The following is a 24,015-nucleotide window of genomic DNA, read 5'->3' as shown; positions in this document are numbered from 1 at the left end:
TTGGGGGGTAATCCTCACTCTCACCTGAGGATATTTTTTCCATTGATTTTTTAGAAAGTGAAAGAAAGTTGAGGAGTAGAAAGACGCATACAGACATTGATTGGTTGCCTCCCACATGCGCCCCAACCAGAACCAGGGATCAAACCTGCAACCCAGGTACATGTCCTTGACCGGAAATTGAACCCTCAACCCTTCGGTGCATGAGCCAACGCTCTAACTACTGCAGCAAGGTCAATAACCTCATTTTTAAATGGGCAAAGACTTAACAGAAATTTCTCCAAAGATGATATCCAAATGGCAACAACCTTATGAAAAGATATTCAACATCACTAATCATTCAGGAAATGCAAATCGAAACCACAAATCACACCACCAGGATGACTATCAAAAAACAAGTGTTGGTGAGAATGTGGAGAAATTGGAACCCTTGGATATTGTTGGTGGGAAAATAAACTATGGAAAACTGACAGTTTCTCAAAAAATTAAAAATAGAATTACCATATGATCCAGCAATTCCACTCTGGGTATATATCCAAAAAAAATTGAAGCAGGATCTCAAAGAGATCTGCACTCCTGTTCATAGCATTATTCACAACAGTCAAAGGTGGAAGCATCCAAGTGTCCATAAAGGGATAAGTGGATACACTTTGACACATGCTACAAAGTAGATGAATCCTGAGCACACTGGCTAAGTGAAATGTCCCAGTCACAAAAGACAAAGACTATGATTTCACTTACATGTGGTATCTAGAATAGTTAAATTCATAGAAAGTAGAATGGTGGTTGCTGGGGGAAAAGGAAATGGGGGGTTTGTTATTTAACGGACATAGAGTTTCAGTTCTGCAAGATAACAAATTGGTTGCACAACGTGAATATATACTTAACACTACTGAACTATACACTTACAATGGTTAAATGATACATTTTATGTTATTAATTTTTTTTTACCACAATAAACAAAAAAAATTTAAGGCAAGAAAAAAGTTAAAAGCATAGAGGTAGGGCCGATTTCCAGTTTCTGGTCCAGCATGTAAGCAGCTTATAAGTCATCACTTTGTCCAAACAAGTAAAAAGCTGAACAAACTGAAAATCAACAACTTCCTAGATCCACATGAGAACTGAGGTCACAGAGAAAACTGCTTCCCCAAAAAAATTAGACTGGATTCAGAAAAATCACAATTGTTCACAGCAGAAACCTCCAGGGGAACTAGTACCAAGGTAGGAAAACCTAAACTGCAACTGACAAAATGCTGGAGCTCAGTGTGGTCAACTCAGAGTTTAAAAAACTCAGTAGGCCGTCTCAGTATTAGCAGGGATGTACCACAGAGAGTTTTTACTTCCATGAGCTGTACCAGGTTCTCACACTAAAGGTGAAAGAAAACCCCCTATGCTTCCAGGAGGGGGGGGAGCCTAACTTATTGGTGTTTTATCAGAGCCTAAATGAACCCTCCAGCTTTCTGTGTGGAGGGAGGGAAATAACCACCTCTAGCCCACTCTAGCTATCCTGTACCACCTAAGGGGTGGGGTTTGGGTATACTAGGATGTCCACAGAACACTAAGAAGCACTTGTGCAGTGCACAGCCCGACAGCACAGATTCACTAAAACACTGAGACCTAATCATAGGACAGTGGAACACTTCTCTCCCTCTACACCTTACCACCACGTCACTAAAACCTGTTTACCTCAGTTCTTTTACCCAGGACATCATGTCTGACTTTAAACAAAAAATTACAAGGCACACACACTAAAAGACAAAAACCACAGTTTGAAGAAACAGAGTAAGCATCAGAACCAGACTCAGACATGGCAGAGATGTTGGAATTATCAAGACAGAAATTTCAAACAACTATGAATAATATGCTAAGTGTTCCAGACAACATGTAAGAACACGGTAATGTAAGCAATGAAATGGAACTTCTAGGAAAGAATAAAAAGGAAATGTTAGAGATCAAAAATACTGTAACAGCCCTGGCCAGTTAAGCTCAGTGGTTAGGGCATCCGCCTGCAGACCACAGTCGTGGGTTTGATTCCCGGTCAAAGGCACCTATCTGGGTTGCAGGTTTGATCCCTGGCCCTGGTCAGGGTTGTACGGGAAGCAACCAATCAATGTGTCACCTCAATGTCTGTCTGTCTCCCCCCGCCCCACCTCCCTTCCACTCTCTCTAAAAAGCAGTGCAAAAATATGCTCAAGTGAGGATTAACAGAACAAAAAGTGAAGGAGAAATACTTTCTCTGAAAATAAAAACTGAGGGGATCTGTTGCCAGTAGGCCTGCCTTGAAAGAAAATGCTTCCATGAGAAGGAAAATGATATAGGTCAAAAATTCAGGCCACATAAAGAAAGGAAAAGCACTAGACAAGGAATGGTTGAAAGTAAAATAAAATAAAAAATTTTTCCCAATCCTCATCAGAGGACATTTTTCTTTTTTTAAATTTATTTTCCTTTACTGATTTTAGAGAGAAAGTGAGAGGGAGAAAGAGACAGAAACTTTGATGAGAGAGAACATCAACTGGCTGCCTCCTGCATGCTCCCCACTGGGATTCTGGCCCACAACCTGGGCATGTGTCCTGACCAGAATTGAACCGGTGACCTCTTGGTGCATGGGTCGACGCTCAACCACTGAGCCACACCAGCCACACTTTTTTTTTTCTATTTATAGAGTGGGAGGGAGGGGGAGAGAGAGAAACTTTGACATGAGAGGGATACATCGACTGGCTGCCTCCTCCTGCACAAACCGCAACAGAGGTACGTGCCTACCTTGGCCAGAATTGAACCTATGACTCTCTGGTCCACGGGCTGACACCCTAACCACTGAGCCAAACCGGCCAGGGCTAAAATAAAATTTTCATATTTTTAAAAATTGATTTTAGAGAGAATAGAGAGAAACATCAATTTGTTGTTCCACTTATTTGCATTCATTGGCTGATTCTTGTATGTGCCCTGACTAGGGATCAAACCTTCAACCTTGGCGTATTAGGATGATGCTCTAACCAACTGAGCTACCCAGCCGGGGCCTAATTTTCCATATTCTTGATTGATCTAACAGATAAGTTTGTTCAAAATAATAACAGCAAGAATGTAATCAATGGACATAATTTACGTGTACGTGATATAAACAACAGCAATGTTACAAGGGACAGGAGAGAGAAATTCGGATTACTTGTTATTATAAGGTACTTGCATTGCACTAACTCTAGGACAACCACTTAAAAAAAAAAGTTTAATTGATATGCTAAGAAAGGAAATGGAACCAGATAAAATGCTCAGTTAAAGGCACCAAAAGCAGAAATAGAAGACAAGAAACATGGGCAACAAACAAAACAGTAACAGTAACAAGTAACAAGTTAAATTTTAATGAAGACATACAGACTGAAAGAAAAGGAATAGAGAAAGCTATCCCATGTTAACACTAATCAAAAGAAAGCTGGAGTCACTCCATTAATTTCAGACAGCAGACTTCAGAGAAAGCAAAGTTATCCGGTAAAGAGGGGCATTACATAATGATAAAGGGGTCACTTCTCCAAGAAGACACAATAGTCCTTAATATATTTGTATGCATCTTAAAACAGAGCATCAAAATATACAAGGCAAAAACTGATAGAACTGCAAGGAGAAACAGATGAATCCATTCCTACCACAGTTGGAAAGTTCCATTCTTCTGTCATAAATGGACAAACCTAGCAGACAGAAAATCAGTAAGGACATAGTTAAATTCAGTAACACCATCAATCAACTGGATATAAAGGACATGTACAGACTACTACAATAGCAGAATATACATTCTTCTCAAGGTCACATGGAACATTCACCAACACAGACCACATTCTGGGTCATAAAACACACCTTAACAAGTTGAAAAGAACAGAAAATATATACTGTATGCTCTCAGACAACAATGGAATTAAACTAGAAATCAATACCAGAAAAATAGCTGGGATATTCCCCAAATACATGAAGATTAAACACTTCTAAACACATTGGTAAAAAAAAATCTCAAAATTTTAATAATTCTTTGAACTGAATGAAAATAAAAATACAACTTTATCAAATGTTGTGGGATATAGCAAAAGCAGTATATAGAGACAAATTTATAGCAATGAATGCTTTTTTAATAAAGAACAAAGATCCGCCCTAGCCGATTTGGCTCAGCAGTTAGAATGTCGACCTGTGGACCAGAGTCGCGGGTTTGATTCAGGTCAAGGGCACATACCTTTATCGTGGTTCATCCCAGCCCTGGTTGGGGTTGTGCAGGAGGCAACCAGTCCATGTGTGTGTGTCTCTCTCTCTGTCTGTCTCTCTCTCCCCCTCCCTCCCACTCTATCTGAAGATAAATGGAAAAAAATATCCTCAGGTGAGGATTAAAAAAAAAAGAAAGAACAGAACAAAGATCTACAATCAAAGAGTGTATCTAAAAGTATGGATTTAGGAAGGAGGGAACCATGGTTTAAGCCGTTAAGAGAAAATAGCAACTGCCCTGGCCAGTTTGGCTCAGCAGTTAGAGCGTTGACCTATGGTCCAGAGAGACCCAGGTTCGGTTCTCACTGGGGGCATGTACCTCGGTTGCGGTTTGTCCCCGGCCCTGGTTGGGTTGTGTGGGTGGCAGCCACCCGATGTGTCCCTTTCACATTGATGTCTCTCACCCCCCCCCCCCATATGAACAAAAAATGGAGGAATGTCCTCAGGTGAGGATTAAAAAAAGAGAGAAAACAGCAACCACTGGTGAAAGAAAAACTGCCTCATCAATGATTCCATTAAGAAAACCCAGGGCAAAAGAGAAATAACCTTAAGTGGAATCTGAGGAGATTCCAAATGCCACTTACATCTCAGACCCCAAGATTCCTTCCATTGATTGTCCTTTAAGCCTAAAACCACCAGATGGAGCCCAAGCTCAATTCAAAACAACACCAAGGACTTGGGAGGGTTGGAATTATATAGCCTCCTCCTCTCAGCCTCTCAGATCCTATCCTCTTTCTGATTATTTCCCTCTCTACCACTCTATTTCCCTAGCTTTCTCTGTCATCTTCGCTTCTTTTGGTCTCCCAGGTTCCTTTTCACAGCCTACAAGTTTCCTCGTGCTCAAAAACGAAGAGGGAAACATATCCTAAGTTTATATATTTTTATAAGACAGAAACCCTTTCCCTCATTCCCATCCATTTTTCCTATTCTGAGTGCCACATACAAAAATGCTTCTTTTTGGGGGGAGGAGGTATCAGTGGGGGGAAAAAGGAGAAACATCTGTAACAAAAATAAATTAAATTTTTTAAAAATGCTTTTTTTTGGACTTTTGCCTAGTTGCACAGTGGGGGAGGGGGAACCTACCAATTTATACACAAGGTGAAGAGGGTAGGGGACAATGAGTAGATATAAAGGATCTGTACTGGTATAGCAGTTATTAGAAGATAAACGATGTATCTGATGCTCCTACAAGTGCTATAAAACAGCTTATCCTCATAAATATGCTAGAAAGTCATTAAATTGTACTCTGTAGAGAAATGAACTAATTTATGATATATAAGTTATATCTCAAAAAGCTGTTTATATTTTTTTATTTATTTTTTTAATCCTCACCCAAGGACATTTTTTTATTTTTTGTTCAGATAGAGTGGGAGGGAGAGAGAGAGAGAAACATTGACGTGAAAGGGACACATCGAGTGGTTGTCACCCACACAACCCAACCAGGGCCCGGGACAAACCGCAACTGAGGTACGTGCCCTTAGCAGGAACCGAACCCAGGTCTCTCCGGACCACAGGCTGATGCTCTAACCACTGAGCCAAACCGGCCAAGGCTCAATAAAGCTGTTTTTAACAACTGGCTTACCACAAACTGAAACATTCCCCTCACCAAATTTTATTTATACTAGTTTATAAGCTTTCATAAACAAATACCTTTTTCAGAGAAATATTAAACTTCCATATAGCCCCATCTACTAATTATAATTCTGAATTAGTAGAGTCCAAGAATTATATTGTTTTTTTATTCATTTGGCTTTTAGTGTCAATTTTACATGTTCTAGTCAAGACTGACATGAATCAACCAGTACAGAACAAGGAATGAGAAAGCTAAACCAAGTAAATAAATATACAGCAAATACTTACTGGAAATATAAAGCAAGTTATCACACACCACTACTCAAAATCCTTTAAAGATCCTTGCTGCTCTCAGAATGAAGTCCAAATTCCCCAACGTGGCATGTGAAGTTCTTCACGATCTGGTCTATTTCTTCAGCCTCATCTTCAAACTCTGCATCCGCTCTGAACTCTTGCAGACCACAAACCTTGCACTCTGTCTTTTCTTGTGGGCCTTTACCAACTTGATTGGTAATTCCTTATTTCTTTAAATCCCACTTTAGATAATTACCTCCTCCTGGAAGCTCTTGCAGTACCTCCTTCCCAAAACCCCAAGCCAAATCAGGGCCTCTCCATCTTCTAAAGTTGGCTGTATTGGTCCCATCACAGCACTTACCACACTGTATTCAAATTTATTAACTCATTTTGTCTCTCCAATTTGTTTCTTATTCACCACTGTATTCTCGGGATCTGGAAGGAAGCCTCGCACATAACTAATGCTTAAAATTTGATGAATGAATGGCTGAATGAGCCCCCGAATCACCAAATGGCTGGTCAGCCCTTTCATTAACCATTAATAGAAAATAATAGAAATGATGTCAATAAGCTACTCAAGGGTTACAAAGGAGAAAACCATTGGCAAGAGCTTACACAGCCAGCACAGATACCAGGTCCTGTGATGATGCTTTCCATGATCTCATCCCAAGCCCTACGCCACCTGCACAATGTCTCAACCTCAGAGCTTCTCTCTGTTGGACAATGCCCCTTCCCCCTTCTGGCTCTCAGGTCTATGCCATGGAAATGGGACAAAAATACCAAAAAAACACACCACTATCTCTATCTAGCTCTAGTTATTGTACCAAGTGTTAGAGAAGAAAGTATTTCTAGATCTTCTTCCACTCCTTAGAATGGTATTTCAGAGGCAAACACCATAGCTAAAAAATCATTTAGTCCACTGGTTTTCAAACTAGGCTCAGCAAACCCCCTCAGGGATCATCTGAAAAGAGACCAGGGGAGAAGGTTTGAGCAGTCTGAGCTTCTAAATTGCACTTAGTCAACCAAAGCAACTGATTTTACCCTTTTTTTTAATTAAAAAAAATTTTTTTCAATTATAGTTTACACTCAATATTATTGTATTAGTTTCAGGTATACAGCATAGTGGTTATACAATAATTTTAACTTCTTAATATATTGGGCTTCCCCCATAAGACTAAAGAAATAGTTTCACCTTTTTTAAAAATCCTCAACCAAGGATTTTTTTTTCCATTTATCTTCAGATAAAGTGGAAGGGAGGGAGGTGGGAGGGAGGGAGAGAGAGAAACATCAATGTGAGAGAGACACATTATTGATTGGTTTCCTCCTGCACGACCAGAGCTGGGGACTGAACCCCAACCAAGGTACGTGCCCCTGACAGGAATTGAACCTGCAACTCTTTGGTTCATGGGCCGAAGCTCTAACTGGTGAGCCAAACCAACCAGGGCTAGTTTCACCACTTTTATTTAAAATAAAACCACCTATTTGAACCAATCTCTTTATTTTAAAAATGAAGGAACGGAGACTTAGACGTAAACCCTGTGATTTCTCCAGCAACTTAAGTCTCCTGACTCTCTATCCAGGATTCTTCCCATCGTGTAAAATCATCTCCCTACAAACTCTTAAGCGTTTTTACAAAGTGAGCAGTTGTGATTATACACCAACCAAATAACAACAAGGTATAAAAGGAACAAATAAAGAACAATCACAAATTGAGTACTATATACTACAGAAATATATTAAGTACTTAATATACATTCTCTCTCTAGGGATCTCAGATCTAATGTGTACTTTTTCTTAAATTACTTATCTGAGATTTTCTCATCCATACGAAGACAATATGCCCTGGCTGGGTGGCTCAGTTGGCTGGAGCACTGTCCTGTACACCAAGAGGTTTTGAGTTCAATCCCTGGTCAGGGCACATGCCTGGGTTGCAGGTTTGATTCCTGTTTGAGGCTTGTTTGGGGATAGGGTGGCCAATCAATGTTTCGCTCTCACGTCAGTGTTCCCCACTCTCTCTCCCCTTTCTTCTCTCTCTCTAGAATCAATGAAGGCATATCTTTGGGTGAGGATTTAAAAGAAAAGGAAAAAGACAACATGGTAATCCCCAGGCATGTAAAGCACTTAGCAGAATGCCTTGCACATATATCACAATAAACAGTACTAGCTATTACTGTTATTCTATTTAGCCTTCACAATATCCTTATGGGATAGGGCCCTGGAATTTGCCCAAGGTCACACAGCTGGTAAGGATAGCCAGATAGAGAACCCAAATCTAGTTCTAAAGTCTTATTCTTTTAAGAATGCCACCTTGTTTGGCCAAGTCATTGATCTCTACATATCAGTACATTCCTCTGACAAAATAATATCAATCCAACCTACCGCAAAGCAAAAATACAAAGTCAGCCAAAGCTCTTTGAAGAGTCCTAGGTAAACCTAAGGTAGGTTTCAACAGGCAGAATCCTCCTAAAAATAACAACTGGCTAAAAATAGCAACACTACCCAGGGAAAACAAGGAAATGGATAGAAAATGGGTTTAAACTGTCACTATGTCTGTCCTTTTGGCCCTAAAATGCCAGAGAAAGAAATGCTTTGTTTCCTCCAGGACCATACACAAAGTACCTACCACATTCCCCATTAAATATATTTATCCAGATAAAATTAGTTTATTCAGTGGACAGCTATAGAACACCTATAATGCACCTAGCCAAGTACTACAGATCCTTAAGATCTAACCCTTGCCTTTAAGCAATCAGAAAGACAAAACCAATTATAAGAACAACAATAAAGCCCTGGCCGGTTTGGCTCAGCGGTTAGAGCATCAGCCTGCGGTCCAGAGAGACCCGGGTTCGGTTCCCGCTAAGGGCACGTACCTCGGTTGCAGTTTGTCCCCGGCCCTGGTTGGGTTGTGTGGGTGGCAGCCACTCGATGTGACCCTTTCACGTCGATGTTTCTCTCTCTCTCTCTCTCTCTGAACAAAAAATAGAAAATGTCCTCGGGTGAGGATTAAAAAAAAAAAAAAAAAGAACAACAATAAAGAAACACCCCTGACATTTCGCCTAATACAGCACCAACCCCTTGCATCCCTCTTCTCTTCCCTGATGTTTTCACTTAGCGCATTTTACTGCTCAGAAGTGACTGTGCCTGAGGATGGCATCTGGGAAGGAAATTTTTTATGGTAAACCTCACAAATCAGAGGTAAGTGAAGAGAAGGAAGGGCAGTCCCATCCTTTAATGCCAAACCCCCCCCCCCTACACACACACACACACCCACACACACTAGTGTCTAGCTCAGTTCCCATTCATACTGGAAAGATAAGCACAAACTGTCTCTCATTCAGGGCTCCTTTCTGCCAGTTTTGGAACCCAGTTCCAAGTGTCCCTATCCAGCATTTTGGAGGCTAGCTCTTGTCCTAGTGGGCCAGGAAGGTCTGTAATAGAACATAATCAAACTTGCCTTACCCCCACCTTCTCCCCAACACAGTTGCCATAATTCACTTCCTAACAGTTATTTAAAGTAGGGGGCTGGTAAACTTATTTTAAAGTATCATAGTATTCATATAAATATACAACTTAGTTTTTTTTCCCCGAGGACATTTTTGCATTTATCTTCAGACAGAGCAGGAAGGAGAGAGGGAGGGAGAGAGAGGGAAGAAGAGAGAGAAACATCGATGTGAGAGAGAGAGTCACATCGACTGGTCGCCACCCACACGACCCCAAGTGGGGCCAGGAACAAACGCAACCGAGGTATGGGCCCTTAGCAGAAACCGAACCCAGGACTCTCTGGTCCGGGCTACAACTTAGTTTTTTAGTACACATTGAAGACTTTGTAAGATCTAAGGTCTCTGTCCCAACTACACAACTCTGCCACTGCAGCATGAAGTAGCCATACACAATATATAAGCAAATGACATGGCTCTGTTTCAATTAAACTTTATTTACCAAAACAGGCAGTAAGCCTGTGGACCAGTTTTCCAACCCCTGATCTAAAAGAAAAGGAAGAACTATTTTTGTTTTATTTTGTTTTTGTTAATCCTCACTTGAGGATATTTTTCCATTGATTTTTTTTTAGATAGAATGGAAGGGGCAGGGGGGAGAGAAATAGAGCGAAACATCAATGTGAGAGAGACACATTGATTGGTTGTTTCCTGCGCAGGACCCCGACTGGGGCCGGGGATCAAACCTGAGACTCTTCAGTGCTTGGGCTGCTCTAACTTACTGAGCAAACCCAGCCAAGGTTGGAAAACTATTTTAAGCAGCTTCCTCCTGACCTTTTCTAATTACCTGTCTTAAAACCTTAGGCTATCTACATCTCACCATCACTTCTTAAGTATTTCTACTTAATTACTGGGCTTAAATGATCTTTCCCAGAATCACAAATTCATGTATTTTAGATATGCAAACCTCAGGGTTAGTAACCCAACCAGCATGTAGAGATTCTCCAGGTTAGAAGGATTTACAGTTCATCTGAATCCAGCCTCCCACGCAATGAAGTGATCTAGAAAGTAGACATTCAACTTCTACTGAAGTACTCCTAATGACAAGAAAGACACTCTCCCTGGCCAGGTGGCTCAGTTGTTTGGTGTGTTATCCCATATACCAAAGGGTCATGGGTTCGATTCCCAGTTGGGATGCATACAGGAGACAACCAATCAATGTTTCTCTCTCACATCTATGTTCCTTTCTCTCTCTCTCTAAAAATGTATCCTTGGATGAGGATTTTTTTTTAAAAAGGACACACAATTCCTCCCAAGGCAACTCATTCCATCTTTAGACAGCTCTAAGGGGAAATATCCTACTTATTTTTTTCTTCTTAGCACATTTAACCACTTGTTTACTAGTGACATTAGAAGAATGTCAGATTCATGTCAGGAACATGTTTTTTATGTTTATAGCTGTTTCATACTGCTGTCTCTCCAGCACTTTGAACAGCCCCTGGGGTGTGTGTGTGTGTGTGTGTGTGTATCTATCTATCTATCTATCTATCTATCTATCTATCTATCTATGGTATAAAATAATTATTTACAGGAAGGGAGGAAGGGGAAAATAAAGGGAAGGAGGAGGGAGGAAAGGGGAGAAGGGGCAAACAAAACAATGCTGCATCTAGGGAACTTTAAGTAATTCAGCAGGACTGGTACAAGAGGCACAAGAGGAAAAGCAGAGCAGATAAGGGATAAGGTTGGAGGGTAGACAGGGTGCAACACCCAAGCCCTTGAAACCTCACAGCAAGTGCAGAGGCTAAGGTGTTAATGTTTGAAGAACAAGCTTACAGTTGACCTTTCTCCCATCTCCTTTCTTCTAGCCTCCCCTGCCCTATTCTGATGGAAAATATCTTTCACTGCAAAACCTTTACAAATAGCCCCTCCCCCAACAAAAATGGACCACCCCAAACTTTGTAAATACTTCTATCACTGTATCCATGACACTTGCTTATATATTTGTATTCCTCTACGGGACTCTAAGCTACAAGAGCAGGGGCTGTGTCATCTTTATTTTTCTGTGCTGGGCACTTAATACAGTGATAAGGTGCTGGCAAGGTGAGAACCTTATAAATGTTTGGTAAATAATGAAAGTAACAGTCTCACTGTATTCTGTAATGACCAAACTACATCTAGCAAATTGTTTTCATATCCAGCCACTACATTCTAGGAAAAATAATTAACCTTTATGCCAAAGGTTGCAAATGCAAATGCCAAAGAGATAAGGCCAATAATATGAGTGACAGCCTGCGAGGACGATGGCTAAGAGAAAATGTAGCCAACTAATTCAACAAAATTTTTAAAGGAAATAAAAAGAACACCATTGTATAGCCCCTTCAAAACACACACTGACATGCCTGCAACTGGATATGAGAAGCAAATTTGTAACCTGTTTTGGACAAAGGGATTTAGGCAAAGGAGTAACACAATTAGAATTACATTTTTGAAAAAATATTCAACAGGATAAACTAGGGTACTATAGAAATAGTCAAGGCAAGACATAGGAAAAGGGCCTGAACTAAGACAGTAACATGGGGGTAAAGGGATGAGAGTGGATTTGAAAGATGACCTGGTTGATCTGATTTTAATAACGAAGCCAAAGAATACATGAGCTAATCTGGCAGTCTTATTACCAGTCTGTAGGTTCATACTAAACTTTTTTCAAATAAACTGCTATTAAATCTAATTAATTTTAATAACCTAAATATGGGGCTTAATTATTCTTTCTTTTGCAGGCAATATGGTGCAATGATTAAAGATTATAGACTGTGCCCTGTCCAATTTGGCTCAGCGTTAGATCGTCGGCCCGCAGACCAGAGTCCCGGGTTCAGGTCCCACTAAAGGCACGTACCTCGGTTAAAGTTTGTCCCCGGCCCCAGCTGGGGTCGTGTGGGTGGCAGCCATTCGATGTGTCTCTCTCACATCAATGTTTCTCTCTCTCTCTTCCCCCCCTCTCCATCTCGCTCTATCTGAAGATGAATGCAAAAATGTCCTTGGGTGAGGATAAAAAATAAAAAGATTAGACTGTAAAGCCAGATAGCCTAAGTTTAAACCCTGATTTTGCCATTTACTAACTGTATAACTTTGGATAAGTTACTTGACTTCTTATTTCAATACCTACCTTAAAGGCTAACTGTACATGGAAATAACTTAATACATGAACTGTTTAGACCAGTACCTGGTCCATCATAAGTGTCATGTAAATTAAAACTTAATTTATTTGCTATTTTTTGCATTTCAACTTGAAAGTTAGTTTCATTCAATAGTTTCAATTGTCTAAATATTTTCTACACCTTCCAGTTTGCAAGTATTCACTATTATATATCTGATAGGCATGTCTTTTCAATATCTTCATCCAAATTGATGTTCAAATTGTTAAACAAAATATAACTAAGAACAGTCCTCCAGAATAGCACTACAACACAGCCTGTCTAGATAAATACTGATCCATTAACTTGGTACTTATAGAATACCTACATGAAGCCAGCCCAAAGTTTCCTTTGTCTTGGGATCACATGAGAAAATGTTAAATACCTAATTTTAGGACTTAAGACATATTATCTTTATAGCATAGTCCTGGATCCTCCAGGCTAGAAAACTTTTCAAAAATCAAGTGCCCTCGTGCTTCGGTTGCGGTTTGTCCCCGGCCCTTGTTGGTCGTGCGTGTGGCAGCCACTCGATGTGCCCTTTCACATCGATGTTACTCTCTCTCTCTCTCTCTCTTCCTCTCTCTCCCTCCCACTCTATCTGTACAAAAAATAGAAAAATGTCCTCGGGTGAGGATTAAAAAAAAAAAATCAAGTGCCCTGATATACATCAAGTGCTATACAGTAATTCAGATAGTGTGTGTGTGTTGGGGGGGAGGGGCCTTTGTTTTCTAATATTCCTATAAAAAATGTACTGATTTTATAGTTTAAGTAAAATCATGGCAAAGCTTAAAGGAAAAAAAAGAATACTTGTCAGCATGACTTACTCTTAGTGAACACAAGCTAGCTTCTAGGGGTCACTGTTCTCATCCTTTAATCGTTTTTTGAATGTTGAAAATTTTTTTTTAAATTAAATTTGTTGAGGTGACACAATGGTTAATAAAATTATATGTTTCCAGTGTACAATTCTATAATAATACATCACCTGTACATTGCATTGTGTGTCCATCACCCAAAATCAAATCCCCTTCCGTAACCATATATTTGACCCCCTTTACCCTTTATTAACCACCTCACTCACCTCCCTTTCCCTCTGGTAACCACCACACTGTTGTCTGTGTCTCAGTTTTTGGTTGTTTAGAGATATCAAACTTCTTGACTTCAAATTATACTACAAAGTGATGATAATCAAAAGAGCGTGATATTAGCAGAAAAACAGACACAGATCAATGGAATAGAGAACTGAGAGCACAGAAATAAACCCACGTGTATATGGGAAAATAATTTTCAACAAAAGAGCCAAAAACATACAATGGAGAAAAGAAAGCATATTCAATTAATGGTGCTGGCAAAATTCATTCATGCAATAGAATGAAACTAGACTGCTATTTATCACCATAAATAAAAATCAACTCAAAATAAATCAAAGACCTAAATATAAGACCAGAAACAATAAATTATATAGAAGAAAACATAGGTACTATACTTAAGACTCTTGGTTTTAAAGAGGATTTTATGAATTTGACCTCAAAGGCAAGGGAAGAAAAAGCAAAAATAAATGAATGGGAAAGTATCAAACTAAAGAGCTTCTGCACAGCAAAAAGAACTATCAACAAACAAAAAGGTGCCTTGGTCAGGTGGCTAAGCTGATTGGAGCACTGTTCTGTACACCAAAAGGTTGCGGGTTCCATTCCTGGTTAGGGCACATCAAGGTTGTAGGTTTGGGGGTGTGTATGGGAGGCAACTGATCGATGTTTCTCTCTCACATCAACAGTCCCCTCTGCTACCCTCCCTCTCTCTCTTCCCCTTCCTCTTTCTTTAAAAATCAATAAAAACATAGGTGAGGATGAAAAAAACAAAAAGGCAATCAACTAAATGAGAGAAGGTATTTGCAAACGATACCTCCCATAAGAGGTTAATATCCAAAATATATAAAGAATTCACAGATTCAACAACAAATGAGCAATCTAATTTTTTTTTTAATCCTCACCCGAGGACATTTTTCCATTTTTTTGTACAGATAGAGTGGGAGGGAGAGAGAGGGAGAGAGAGAGAGAGAAACATCGACGCGAAAGGGACACATCGAGTGGCTGCCACCTGCACGACCAACCAGGGCCGGGGACAAACTGCAACCGAGGTACACGCCCTTAGTGGGAACCGAACCCAGGTCTCTCCGGACCGCAGGCCAACGCTCTAACCGCTGAGCCAAACTGGCCAGGGCAAGCAATCTAATTTTTAAAAATCGGCAAAGGACCTGAACAGACATACAAATGGCCAACAGATATATGAAAATATACTCAACTTTACTAGCTATTAGGGAAATGCATATCAAAACTACAATGAGCCCTGGCCGGTTTGGCTCAGTGGTTAGAGCGTCGGCCTGCAGTCCAGAGAGACCCGGGTTCGGTTCCCACTAAGGGCACGTACCTCGGTTGCAGTTTGTCCGCGGCCCTGGTTGGGTCGTGCGGGTGGCAACCACTCAATGTATCCCTTTCACATCTCTCTCTCTCTCTCTCTCTCTCTCTCTCTCTCTCTCCCCCCCTCCCACTCTATCTGAACAATGTCCTCAGGTGAGGATTAAAAAAAAAAGAAAAAAAAACTACAATGAGATACCACCTCATTAGAATGGCTATTATCAACAAGATAAGTAATAACAAGTGTTGAAGAGGTTGTGGAGAAAAAGGAACCCTCATTCACTGCTGGTGGGAATGTAAACTGGTATAGCCACTATGGAAAACACTATGGAGTGTCCTCAAAAAATTAAGAATAGAGTTATTACATGATTCAGCTACCCCTTTCTGGGTAACTAACCAAAAAAATTGATAAACACTTATTCATAAAGATGTACGCATTCCTATGTTCATTGCAGCAGCATTCACAGTGGCCAAGACATGGAAACAACCAGAGTGTCTTTCGATAGATGATTGGATAAAGATGTGGTACATGTATACAATGGAATACTATTCAGCCATAAGAAAAAATAAAATACTGCCATTTGTGACAACATGGATGGATCTTGAGAATATCATGATAAGTGAAATAAGTCAGGTGGCAAAGAGCCATATATGAATTCATTCATATGTGGGACATAAAACTGAAAGCAACAAATGAACAAATAAGACAAATAAACATAGGCATAGTTTTAGAATTTTACCAGGGATCATTGTCAAGTTTCCATTGATACCCTCAAACCCATGTGACCTAGATATTAACTCCAGGTAAATCAAACATCTCTACAGGAGAATTGGAATTTGATTCTACCTTTAAAATATGTCTAGAATCCATTACTTTCTGGCTACCCACCACCACCATCCTAGTCTGAGCCACCATCATCCTTTTTTGGACAACTGACCACTGCAAGAGCATCTAAGTATTCTCCCTGCTTCCATCACTGCCTGCCTCTCCCCACCCTCCACAGTCTATTATCCCACAGCAACGAGAGTAAACCTTTTAAAACCTAAGTCAAGTCCTGGCCAGGTGGCTCGGTTGGAGCATCATCCTGTACACCAAAAAGGTTGCAGGTTTGATTCTCTCTCTCTCTCTCTCTCCCCCCCTCTTCCTCTCCCTCTCCCCTTTCCTCCCTCCCATCTTCCCTCCTCCGTTCCACTCTATCCAAAAATTAATGGAAAAATATCCTCGGATGAGGATTAACAACAACAAAAAAGCTAAAATAAATAAAGAATAAACCAATGAATACATAAATAAGTGGAACAAGTTGATGTTTCTCTTTGCTTTCCTCTCTCTCTAAAAATCAATAAAATAAAATAAAATTTTATTTATTTATTTATCCTCACCCAAGGACATTTTTCCATTTTTTGTTCAGACAGAGTGGGAGGGAGAGAAAGAGAAACATCAACGTGAAAGGGAAACATCGAGTGGCTGCCACCCGCACGACCCAACCAGGGCCAGGGACAAACTGTAACTGAGGTATGTGCCCTTAACAGGAACCAAACCTAGGTCTCTCTAGACCGCAGGCCGACACTCTAACCGCTGAGCCAAACTGGCCAGGGCAAAAATTTAGAACATAAGCACCAGTATATAGCAAAATATTCTATGTATAATAAGTATGTGGAATAATTTTGCTGATGAAAATAATTATTCACCCCCAATTCACTAAGTATACTAAAAAACATTGGTGAGCCAATGAAAAGAGACTTAAAGTATCATCAGAAAGATCAATGAACAAATGAATACTTGCTGCCACTCCACCCAACCAAAATTAATTTCATTACCCAGGGAAAGGAACAGAACAAGAATCCCGAACCAATTAACAAGGCAAGAGTTTGCCTAGAAGTTTCCCACTCCCTCAGGAGAAGCTAGCTCTATATTATACCTGACTATGCCTATTTCACAGCAGGGGTTACCATGAGAATGCAAGGTCTCGCTAAGATTCCATGTCCAGTCACTCCCATGCCTAGAACCCAGTTCTCAGACTCTATCTCTGGTACCCTGTTGCTCTACGTTCTCAGAGAACCTTTAACTATTTATTACCCAGCTATCACTGGCGACCAAGATCACTGTTCTCCATTCTTCAGGAGCTCCCATCTTGCTTAGAATAAAATGTACTCCAAAGGTCTTGCTGTGGCTCGAAGGCCCTCTGGGTACTCACTACTCAAGTTTCTTTTTTTTTCATTAGTACTCTCTACTACCTTGGTCAACATCAACCAGTAACATACTGGCACACAGAACCCTAGGGAAAGGAGCTAGTTATTAATCAAAAGGTTTTTTTTTGTTTATTCTGCTTTGCTTTTTAAAGAATAAGTCAGTCACTGACTCAACCAAAAAGTAAATCTCTCAAGAGACATTAAGCCCTGGCCAGTTTGGCTCAGCAATTAGAGCGCCGGCCCTCGGACCAATGAGCCACGGGTTCGATTCCGGTCAAGGGCACGTACCTTGGTTGCAGTTCGTCCTCGGCCCTGGATGGGTTGTGCGGAAGGCAACCAGTCAACGTGGCTCTATTACAGCGATGTTTCTCTCTGTCTCTCTCTCTCCCTCCTTCCCACTCTATCTAATGATAAATAGAAAAGTATCCTCGGGTGAGGAATGAAAAAAAAGAGAGAGACATTAAAGTACAATGAATAACCCAGGTTTGAAATCTAGTCCTACCTGTGTGAATTTGGAGAAGTTATTTAACTTCTCTAAGCTCATTTCTTCATAGTGATGATAACAGTACTTACCTCACAGGGGGATAATGTACGTTAAATAGGACTGGGCCTAGCACAGTAAGTATTCAGTAAATGGTAGCTAAACCTATTAAAGGTTGTCAACTTCATGCAAAGATTTTCCTTCATTAGACTAGCTGGTTGATTAAATGAGAAACCATGTGAAGTACTTAAGCACAGTGTATGGTTCATAATGGTCATAAACAAATACTGACTTTCCTCTCTCTAATAATGGTGCAAAAATTGCAGACTTCATAAACTACCCAATTCTATCATTGTGGCCAGGTTTCACTGCACAACCTACTTACCATTTAGGTAATTTAACCTTTCAGTCAATGCTTCAGGCTGCTCCCCCCAGTGGTTGTTGTCCTGGAAACAGTCACCTACTATCTTTCAATGGCAGTTGCCTCTTTGACCTGGACAAAATACAAACCGGAAGGAAGAGATAAGTAAAAAATGAACTGCATCCAGACTGAGCAAGCTGAACCAAAGGCCTGTCAAAGACTATCATATACAGCGTAGTGTCAGAAAAGAGAGAAGGCAGAATCTGAGTCCAGATGCTACTGACTCTCTTTCCAGGGCAGAGAAGTTTGGCTCCAGGAGACTTCCCCTTTCCAATCAGATGTGGTTCCAGTGCAGATTACATTGTCTTTCCTTAAATTAACAGACCTATACATTCCTCAAGAGTCTAAAAATTCATGTGACATCTTATAAGCTGGGAAGGATCTCAGAAATCAACTAGTTAAATGCCCTCATTTTAAGAAAGGAACTGAAATTGACAGGGAACCAAACCCTACACCCTTTGGTACACAGGCCAATGCTCTATCCACTGAGCCAAACGAACCAGGGCTGCCCTTTGGTTTTGTAACTAGCCTTCTTTCTACAAGAAAGCTGAAAAGCATAATAACCCATTGAATCTTACCCCTAATAAGTTACTGAAGATGAAAGATCTGGGTCAAACTTCTGTCAATCCTAGGATGGAAAAATAGCTAAGCTAGTGATAAAAATAAACTTTTGTACATGGTCTTACACCTCTCTCCTTTCATCACAACTGCCCATCCCTCCCCTTCCATATCCTGCAGACCACCTTTTGAACTCCTACCAAGGATGCTGATCCCTTTTATCTGATTTCTACACCTCCACTGGTATACTATAACATACACAAATACAATCTATCCCTGCCTCTATCCCTCTAGAGAGCTAGAAGGTTAGAATTAAGATGAAGAAATAATAAAATGACAGTTTTTTAAACAGCTTTTTTAAAAAGATGAGAGCCCTGGCCAGTTTGGCTCAGCAGTTAGAGTGTCAGCCTGCGGTCCAGAGAGACCCGGGTTCAGTTCCTACTAAGGGCACGTACCTCGGTTGCAGTTTGTCCCCGGCCCTGGTTGGGTCGTGCGGGTGGCAGCCACTCAATGTGTCCCTTTCACATCAATGTTTTCTCTCTCTCCCTCCCACTCTATCTGAGCAAAAGAATGGGAAAATGTCCTAGAATGAGGATAAATAAATAAATAATAAAGAGATGAGGGCCTGAAGCCTCGAGCCCATAAAACCTTTAAAGAATTATTGATAAACACTGAAAATAGCTGGGGGGGGAAGAGGGTGGGAGGGGAATAGTAAAAAGGATCTGTACCAGGGGCAGCACCTAAGGGATAGCCTGGATGAATGTGGAGAAGCTTTAGCTCTCCCTCCCACATACACTTTTTAAAAGACTCAGTCTAAGTAGAATAAGCCAGTTCTGAAGCTATTCAAACAGCTTCAGAACTGGCCTAAAGATCTTCTGTCCTGCCCTCACCTATCACTTGTCTCTTTCCTCCTCTCCACCAACTTCACACACACACACACACACACACACACACACACACACACACACTTACTTTCCTCCCCACAGACTAGAACTTCTCCCACATACAAATCCTGAACTCTAAGTAGTGGCCACATAAATCTGGCCTATTATCTCCACTAAGGGAAATGTAGCCCTAACAGTGAAAGCAGTACCCCTACTGACAACTACTGCCCCCACCACCTACTGCCAAATTTGCTGGCATATAACTAAGGCCCAGGAGGCTATCCCCCTAAAACAGGGTAAAAGCACAGCCAAAAATCAAACAAACAGGATCTCCAGATGATCCTGATTTGTTTTCAACTATCTATATCCTCTCCCATCTCTCAGGGGCGGAAACAAACAGCAAACAATTTCTTTCCTTTGCTTCTGAAAGACTTTTACTTCTTGCATCCTCACTGTACTAGCCTTCTGTCCCCAGAAACAAGAGGGTGACTGTAGACATCCTCAAACACTTTAGTGCTGCCCTTCAGAGAGCTTTCCACCCTGATAGATCCACCCACATCACTTCCCTCTGGCATCTTTTCTGTGCTTCTTGTTACTGTTGGTGGTGACAGTGGTGTGCATGTGTCTGTCTGTGGAGAAGCAGGGAAGAAAAAACCCTTATATAGTATGGATAGTCCGACTGCCTCATTTTCCAAAGGAGAAAATGAGTCCCAGAGAGGGAAAGAGAAAAAGACTTAGACTTACTTGCCCAAAGTTGCAAAGCAAGTTAAAGTGAATATGGTTGAGTCCGCCTGGAATCATCAACAAAGGAAAAAATGAACACATGGGACTACATCAAACTAAAAAACTTCTACACAGCAAAAGAAACAACCATCAAAATGGAAAGGGAACCCACTATATGGAAGAGCGTAATTGCCAAGGATACATCAGATAAGGGGTTAATTTCCAAAATATATAGAATGCCCATACAACTCAACAAAAGGAAGACAAAGAACTCAATTAAAAAATAGAGGGCCTAAAGAGACACCTTTCCAAAAAGGACATACAAATGGCCAAGAGACATATAAAGAAATGTTCAACGTCATTAGTCATCAGAGAGATGCAAATCAAAGCAACAATAAGGTATCATCTCACACCTGTCAGAAAGGCTGCCATCAACAAATCATCAAACAACAAGTGCTAGCGAGAGTGTGGAGAAAAGGGGACTCTAGTACACAGCTAGTGGGAATGCAGACTGGTGTAGCCACTATGGAAAACACTATGGTGTTACCTCAAAAAGTTAAAAATTGAATTGCCATTTGACCCAGTGATCCCACTTCTAGGAATATACTCTAAGAAGCCCGAAACACCAATCAGAAAGAATATATGTACCCCTATGTTCATAGCAGCACTATTTACAATAGCTAAGATCTGGAAATAGCCCAAGTGGCCATCAATAGATGAATGGATAAAAAAGCAGTGGTACATATACACAATGGAATACTACGCAGCTGTAAAAAAGAAAGATCTCTTATCCTTTGAGATGACATGAAGGGACCTGGAGAGTATTATCCTAAGTGAAACAAGCCAAGCAGAGAAAGACAAATAACACATGATCTCACTTATTTGTGAAATATAATGAACAAAACAAACTGATGAACAAAAGAGACCAAGACGCCCTGGCCAGTTTGGCTCAGCGGTTAGAGCGTCGGCCTGTGGCCCGGAAAGACCCGGGTTCGGTTCCCGCTAAGGGCACGTACTTCGGTTGCAGTTTGTCCCCGGCCCTGGTTGGTCGTGCGGGTGGCAGCCACTCGATGTGTCCCTTCACGTCGATGTTTCTCACTCTCTCTCCCTTCCTTTCTCTCCCTCCCACTCTGTCTGTGCAAAAAATGGAAAAGTGTCCTCAGGTGAAGATTAAAAAAAACAAAACAAAACAAAACAAAAGAGACCAAGACATAGAAGTAGGGTACAGACTGACAAACCTCAGAAGAGGAGGTGGGAGGGAGAGAAGAGATAAACTACAGAACTTACATGCATGTATGCATAATCAATGGACACAGACAACAAAGCTGGGGGCGGGGAGGGGGGAAGACTGGGAGGAGGGTGTCAGTGGGGCAAAAAGAAGAAACCTCTGTAACAAAAATAAATTAATAAAAATAATTTAAGCCCTGTCCAGTTTGGCTCAGCAGTTAGAGCATCAGCCTGCAGTCCAGAGAGACCAGGGTTCAGTTCCCACTAAGGGCACGTACCTCGGTTGCAGTTTGTCCCCGGCCCTGGTTGGCCGTGCGGGTGGCACCCACTCGATGTGTCCCTTTCACGTCAATGTGTCCCCCCCCCCCCATCTGAACAAAAAATGGAAAAATGTCCTCGGGTGAGGATTAAAAAAAAAATAATAAAATATTTAAAAAAAAACATATCCTCACGTAAGGATTAAAAAATAAACTAACGACAACAAAAAAAATCCATCAATCCATCCTCATTTGACTGCTGAAAATTAAAGCTCTCTTAAATACATATTTTTGTTCCCAAAACACTTCGATAATAGATAAAAATGTTAGTAGGGGATTCTGCTTCCAGTATAATCTTCCCAGAGATGACAACTATAAACTGAATAAAAAAATGTAAACAACTACCTAAAGTTCTAATTAAAAAAACAAACCCTAGGTTGCGGGTTCAATACCCCACATACAGGGGTCAACCAGTGAATATCATAAATGGGTGGAGCAATAGGTCAATGTTTCTTTCTCTCACGCGCGCTCTCTCTCCCTTCCTCTCTTTCTAAAATCAACCAACAAATAAAAATTTAAGAAAAAAATAAATAAAAACCCGAGGCTTTCTGCCTACAGAAACCAAAGACAGAGCCCAGAGCAGCCACAGATAACAAGAAGCAAGAAAAAGCCACAAGCCCTGGCCGGTTTGGCTCAGCGGTTAGAGCATTGGCCTGCGGTACAGAGAGACCCGGGTTCGGTTCCCGCTAAGGGCATGTACCTCGGTTGCAGTTTGTCCCCGGCCCTGGTTGGTCGTGCGGGTGGCAGCCACTCGATGTGTCCCTTCACATCGATGTTTCTCTCTCTCTCTCTCTCTTCCTCTCTCTCCCTCCCGCTCTATCTGAACAAAAAATGGAAAAATGTCCTCGGGTGAGGATAAAAAAAAAAAGAAAATAAAAGAAAAAGCCACAAGTCCTGGCTGGTTTGACTCAGCAGTCAGAGCGTCAGCCTGAAAACCAGAGTCATGGGTTCGCCCTGGCCGGTTTTGCTCAGTGGTTAGAGTGTCGGCCTGCAGTCCAGAGAGACCCGAGTTCGTTTCCGGCTAAGGGCATGTACCTCGGTTGCAGTTTGTCCCCGACCCTGGTTGGGTCGTGAGGATGGCAACCACTCAATGTGTCCCTTTGACGTCGATCTCTCTCTCTCTCTCTCTCTCTCTCTCTCTCTCTCCCCCCTCCCTCCCTCCCACTCTATCTAAACAAAAAATAGAAAAATGTCCTCGGGTGAGGATTAAAAAAAAAAAAAAGAGTCATGGGTTCAATTCCTGGTCAAGGGCACATTGAACCTCGGTTGTGGGTTCAATCCCTAGCCCTGGTTGGGGTCATGCAGGAGGCAACCAGTCGTATGTGTCTCTCTCATATCGATATTTCTCCCCCCCACCCCATACGCTATCTGAAAATCAATGGAAAAATATCCTCCAGTAGAGAATTAACGAAAGAAAGAAGCAAAGAAAGAAAGCCACAAAAGGAGAATCCCAGGTTCTCTGTATAAACTCTGCCCAAATCTCTAGCTGACACTTAAACCATGTATGTACAAGGCAGAAGCCAAGAACCTCAGCACAGGACAAAAGAACTAGACTGAGATTTGAACTGCCACCTACCACAGGTAAAACAGAGTTTGTTGTTCTAACCAAGTTAATTGCCTACTAAAATGAAAACACCAAAAGAAGCCAGAGTCTCTATAATATAACATTTATATTCATTTATCTTCAGGGTAGAAACCAAAATTACACGAAGAACTAGAAATTAAATCCCTTTGCAAGGGAAAAGACAATCAGCAAAGGGCAATTCCAAAATGACCCAGATGTTGGAATTACCAGACAAGGATACTAAAGCAGTTATTATAACTAAGCAGAGAAACTGAAAATTTTTTCAAGTGGCAATTTTATTTTTTTCCTTTTTATTAAATTTATCCGGGGTGACATTAATTAACAAGATTATATAAGCTTCAAATATACATTTCCAAAATGGCAATTTTAGAGCAGAAAAGCAGTATCTAAATTTTTCAAAATTCTGAATGGGCTTAAGAACAGAATGGACTTGACAGATAAGAGTCACTGAAACCTAAAGACAGATCAATAGATATTACCCGAAATAACTC

At 40.9% G+C, this 24,015-nt stretch overlaps 1 protein-coding gene across 2 annotated transcripts in view; it reads right to left on the bottom strand.

Moving 5' to 3' along the window:
* LUZP1 (leucine zipper protein 1) overlaps positions 1-24,015 on the bottom strand; it is an 84,594-nt gene that overhangs the window by 8,733 nt on the left and 51,846 nt on the right. For both annotated transcript variants that reach the window (XM_036257059.1, XM_036257060.1), the window contains exon 2: positions 18,195-18,302. The gene's annotated coding sequence lies outside the window, so the exon portion shown is untranslated. The remainder of the gene's footprint in view (positions 1-18,194; positions 18,303-24,015) is intronic.

Source organism: Molossus molossus, unplaced genomic scaffold (assembly GCF_014108415.1).
Source record: "Molossus molossus isolate mMolMol1 unplaced genomic scaffold, mMolMol1.p scaffold_m16_p_12, whole genome shotgun sequence".
NCBI lineage: Eukaryota > Metazoa > Chordata > Mammalia > Chiroptera > Molossidae > Molossus > Molossus molossus.
This window is presented reverse-complemented; position numbering and strand designations above follow the sequence as displayed.